Below are 6,491 nucleotides of genomic sequence, written 5' to 3'. Positions count from 1 at the left end.
CGTGAAAGTCGATAGAAACTTAGAAATGATATCGTATATCAATGACGTGCAGTTTGAACCAAAATGTCACAATACATGGATACTGTTTATCAAGTTATTAAGTTATATAATTCCAAACAGCTGCTGGTACACTGTGACATACAGTGACGGGGTGACCTTTCAACTTACGTGTTTGGGGAGAATACGCTGCTGTAGTTGTGAATAATGAATGGTTAACATCTAGTCGTGTTTAATATCTAACCCTAAATACATTATTGTACTTGTTAAGTGCACATCACGGCTAGATGAACAAATCAACAATAAAAATCAGTGTTACATTACTGATAAAATGAAGTTCTACCGAACTAGTCGAGTCAGTGACCCATTTTATAGTAAACAGCCTAGCAGGTGATAATATAAATAATATGTACATAAAAGCACTGCTTTCATAACAGTAAATGCAAAGAGAAATAATGGAAAAAAACGTCTACCCAATGAATAGCAAAATTATGTGTCAATATTACTGATAAGTAGCAGTTGACAGATAATAGTACATTGTAATAATAAAATAATATCGCAAAAATGAATAAAATTGCTGTGAAAAAAAAATTACACTTATTTCACAGATTCGAACAGAGAGAACTGCATGAAAAAGAATATTGTCCCTGGTAGACAAGTATGTCTTAGAAAAATATGCAAGAGCAACGTTATTAAAATCAAAGAGGCTAATGGCTAATGACATAATTCATTCAACGAAACAGTGGGGCTTGGTTTATTTGCTACCATTGATAGCTTAACACACTAGGGTATGCGTTATACTATTTTTTAATTATAATGGTGATACACAAAGTGTGGCAACCAACTTGGGCGTCTATCAGCACAACAAGCGCTGTATTTTTTGCACCGGCTTTGTGTTATGTGTCAGGAGGAAGAACTCAGTCGGGATACCTGCCTCTCAGATGATGCCAACAGGTGTATTGCCTTCAACTGCAGCACACATTGGTCCGGTAAACATATTTTCTTGTAACCATGTAGGCATGTTTTTAGCATATAATACCATGTCAAATACCTGTTTACAATCACGATTCATAATAACTCGACAGACTGATATATAAATAACAATTTTACAATATCAGTCGTTGAAAAAACACATAATTAATTTATTACATGTATTCTGTAAAGTACATTGTCATTATGACAACTGTATTTTAATTATTTTAATTTTTATATATAAAATCTGTAAAATATTTTCAAATTTTAATTATATCGTTTCGATCTCGCTACATTCATTTTTTTCATGAAGGAAAAATATTTACATGATTATTAAATGCTAGGAATTCGAAAGTTATATTGTAAATCAATCGTTAACAGCATTGCAAACACATGCAACAAACTAACCGTGGATACAATGGTGGTTATTAGGCTCGAAAAAAAAAGATAATTAGAAGGAGTAACATAAATGCGATTAATCAAAAACAAGTTCAATATTACCAAGTAATTTAAATACCAGTATTGGATCTTTCCTAATCACTATTTATTAAAATATGTGCATTAAGATTTGCGACACAAGTGTGAAATGCACTCGTTAGCGCTTTGTATAAATAAAAATAATATGACTTGCTTCTCCTATTTTAAATTGGTTTAACATGAATATCATGATTGTCATTCCATATACTCTGTAAACAATTATATATCATTTAGTTTGCGTCTTTTCAAGATTTAAATAGAAATAATTCAGTTTCAATATGTAGTGCAACAAACTTTTAGTCAGAAACTCGACCTTACCGGAAGCTGGTTCTTGACTCCAGTGAGTTGTTCAAAGTATGACGAGGTTTTGTTTAGATAATTCTCTGACTACATAAAATATTTAACCCTATTGGACTAGCAGTAGTAGCAGAAATGCGGTTCGGCGCCGATACTCCATGCATAAGAAAAAGTTCAGGTGTTTCATCAGTGTAGTAAAAGGCTAGGGAGTTCGCTGGAGAGTGGGGAATTTTTTCAGCATCAGTTTATTATTGCGATTACAATTATTAACTGTATATACATTAATCTTGTAATCATATATTAAATAACAATAGCCCTGTACATTGCACTGTGTAAGTCGCACCCAGTAAAACCTAATGCAAAATATCGTGGCATTATGTATTGATCTCATGCATTTGCAGATACGGAATCAGCGTTTTTGTTCATTACAATATGTTGATGACAGTTTATATTATAGAAACATGAATTAGGTTTCATATTATAAATCACAAGTAACAGAATGAGAGGTGTTCATTGCGTGTCACTTATTACGTTTATTATACGATCAGGTAAACCTCTGTATGCAAGTATATTATCTGTTCAATTCTGATGGTGGCTCTTTATAACGACAATAGTAAAATCCTCGAAAGCTTTATGTTGTATTCAGAGAATGGCACTGTGGGCCATTCATTATTGTTTTAATATTATTATGTGTGTTAGTGCGTTATACTTAAATATTAAATGTTAGTCTCAAAGGCAGTCTAATTGTGAGTAAGCGTACTTAATCAACTTGGCAATACATACTTGCACGCATCGTATATTTGCACCAGAGTGACAAGTTGTACAGCAAAACGAATATTTGAAATAAGTTGCTTCATTGCCATCCCGCTTAATTAATTCTATTAAAACAATTAAAATACAGTCAATTGAAATACATTTTTCATATTTTACCATTACATCTATGTATAGGATGCGATACCAAATATGAACTTCGTTTTTAATTATGCAGCTGACCTAGGTTGACATGGAAACAAATATGTGCCTCGACTGTTTCTATTACAATTTGAACTGAGCTGTTGTGATTAGAAACAATCCAATAATCCTTTTGAAATAAGTGGATAATACTGAACCTGGTTTTGTTTGTGCGATATCATTTATCCTGTTCAATTTAATCGTCGATTTTATTTCAAATGATTTTTCACAAAACATAATCATCCCTGTCTGAACAATTTTATTTACATTTAGTTTTGTTCTCCTATTTGTAACAATGAAATTATTAGAAATAGTAAGTACAACAATTCAATGCCGGAAATTTATTTTCCGCTGTTAAAATATTCCTCAGATTATAATATTTACAACAAATATCATTACTAAACTATAATCTTGATCGGATAAGATGAAAGCAATTAATGCAGATATATTGTTTTTTTTATTTGGCAACAGTATTTCATCATTATGTATTTTCCAAAATGAATGGCAGTTTACATTTGTTTTATACTATTATAACTACGATGTTTGGAAGCAAACGGGTAGAAAGATGTATAACTTGAATCACTGAAACATTTATAAACATTCTTTTTACAATAAGTACAATCATTTCTTTTAAAAACACGGTCAAACAATAATTTCATTCCCTGCATCATAGCTATAAAGGTTATACTGACCAAAGCTTCATATGTGTGGTAGTAAAAATTAACGAACCGGATATGCATAACATTGGTGAGGTATCAGCTTATCTTAAAGTGGATTGAAGCATTAATTATACAGTGATTACTTATCCATATTCTTACCACATTGCCCATGTGTGTATAATATTGCATTTGTATTTGCGAGATGAAACCTTATCTTTAGTAGAGGTCTAATAATTTACTTCTTCGGTATCGTGCTTATCTTACAAGTCTTCACTTGTCATGGCATAGGGATCGTTTATCGTACGTATATCGTCACGACAACCGCTGTGTAAAATAAATGCAATAATTCACAACAACACAATTTATAAGGTTACTCATACAATAAATTAACGCTATAGAATGCTAACCTCTTAAGCTAGATTGAATAAGGGTATATACAGTAAATAATTGCAATCGTAATAATCGATCGATGCTGAAAGGCAAATTTCCACACTTCGGCAAACAGCTAATAGATTGATGCCTTACACAGATACATGGAATATTCTGTTATTCTACTACTAATTTAGATAGTGAATTCAGGTGAAGTCTTCATACATGGAACAGGTGATTGGAAACAGGGATTAGAATTCGGGATATTACAGCTTCAAATCTGGTCGAGTTTCTGACTGAGGATTTCTAACACTGTGTTTAACACTTGATCTGGGTTATTTCTATGTAAATTATAAAAAATAATGACTGAATAAAGTGGCGGTTTACTATAACCGGCAGCCATGTCAGAGTAGATACAATGCTAATTTTGGTTATGCAATAAACGCACATTGTATCAAATCTATACTAATTAAAAATAGGGGCAGCAGGTCATTGCTGCCATATATACTGTGCAGTCTATTATTTCACAACAACCATGCAACTCAATTTGGGCATACCATTATTCTATAGGGGTGGTCAGGGTGTGCAGTCCAACAATTATGCTGAAACAAACTCAGTGATTAGACTCTGTTATGTAAAAACATGTGATGTGTCATGGAGTTAATCACAGTATCAAACACTTGTGGATTTTTATTAACACACTAGAGACCATTTTAAATATTTCCCACAACTCGTTTCAATTTTTGTTACAATGTGTTGCATTGTATGGTAGATAGTCGGCGAGTGACCTATTTTAGATTCTAAACTAATTCAAAGTTTGGCAGTGATCGACTGGGTTGTTGGTCAGGGTTGTAGCATACTGAATATTGCTGTTATACCATCCTATATATTTGCTAGATTGCATTAGTATTTTACCAAAGTAATTTATAATATGAAGCTATTACGTGAATATGAGTGCGTGAGCAAGTAATGTACGTGTGTATATTTTACCAAACACAACGTTGTTTGAATATAGCATACAATAACATTTTGACGGAAATTGTCAACGGTATGAGTGTTGCAATAGAAAAGTAGTAATTTAAATCTGAGCAAGAAAATCTCTGTAACTAAATTCTACTCTAATTGTGAACTACATGGGAATCGGGATATATATCCATGGTATATTTGCACCAAAACTACAGGCTATACAACAATTAGTTATCAGACATATATGTTTTTAATTGCATGTGTACTTTACAGCTGCTGTCATAAGTCTAATTACAAAGTACAGAATTGTAAAATACACTAATTTAGATTAACAATTAAGTACGTTAGTTAGTTCCTATAGAATTTGATTGATTCAACCAGTTGGGTTGCAAATATTTATATACATATTCTAATAACTAGTAATTAGAAACGATCCAATAATCTTATTTAAATTACTTGGTAATATTGAACTTGTTTTTCATTAATCGCATTTGAATTAATCGTTGGTTCTAATTATTTTTTTTTCATAACATAATAACCGCTAATAAAACAAATATATTCGCGGTTAGTTTGTTAACTGGTTTACAATATAACTTTCTAATCCCTCGCAGCTAATAATCATGTAATTATTTTTCGCCCATAAAATGAAAAGAATTTATTGAGATCTAGAAGAGGTAATTCGAAAATATTTCAAGATTTTGGTTTATAAAATTTGTGTAGGATGTAATTAATATAATACGTAGTTAAAATATTGTTGTCGTAATGATAATGTATTTCATAGATTATATGTAATAAATCAATAATGTGTTTTTCAACGACTGATAATATCAAATTGTATCATTGTTATTTTATTTTCCCCTTGCAAATATTCTAAACTAGAGATTAACCATGTCACAACGAGTCAATATTGAATAATATACTCAACGCGTTAGCAATTTATCCTGACATTCAGTATTCACTAAGCATACCATACCATGGTAATTCTCCGATGTTATTATCCGAATTGGTGTCTATCAAACACCACTTTAGCGATGATAGGTAAAGTATAAAATAATATTGTATTTTTAGTAAAGCGCCATATTACACAGATCGCATAAGAGTATGTATCATTCAATTATTCGTAATTAAATCCTTTATATTAAAAATTGTATACACAATAAAATAAGACTTACAAAAACATGTTTTAGATTATCACAGCTCAAAGTTCTTTAATCGTACTCACTCACGCAATCTAACATTTAATCACTGCTATAAAGCGTTGCTTCTGTGATTAACGTGTCACAAAACAAATTGCTTGCCTACAGCCAACACTGAAAGAACGTCTTTGATGAATAACGAATATGCATGCACGGGTAAGTGAATATAGCTTTATTTTTATTTTCTATATGTTAATTAGTTCAATTACAATAAAATATGAAACACATTGGACTCGTAACTCGCGATGTATGTAAACATGAACATAGATTTGTTTATTCATTCATTTTGTCAACTCACTCTTTTGAAAAGTATGATAGCTTGAAACAATTATCCTGTTTGTACGAAACATTATTAATCAGTATTTTCTGTTTTGGTCACATTTTATTTAAAAGTGACTGTATTTATAGCGTTCGTTCAATTTAAGTCACACCTGTAAGAATTCAATTAATGAGTCGTAAATAAGAACGACCAATAGACTCATTACAAATACGTTGTCATTGTCTTCCGTACAGGTATCAAACATTTTGGAGTGTATAAAATATCCGTAATTCGCCACAGATCTGTGATAAAATGTATCTGGTCTCCACCCAAAACCGGGACGGTCGT

This window comes from Saccoglossus kowalevskii, chromosome 4 (assembly GCF_978046115.1).
Source record: "Saccoglossus kowalevskii chromosome 4, keSacKowa6.1, whole genome shotgun sequence".
NCBI classification, from domain to species: Eukaryota; Metazoa; Hemichordata; class Enteropneusta; family Harrimaniidae; genus Saccoglossus; species Saccoglossus kowalevskii.
Note: the sequence above shows the minus strand (reverse complement) of the source record.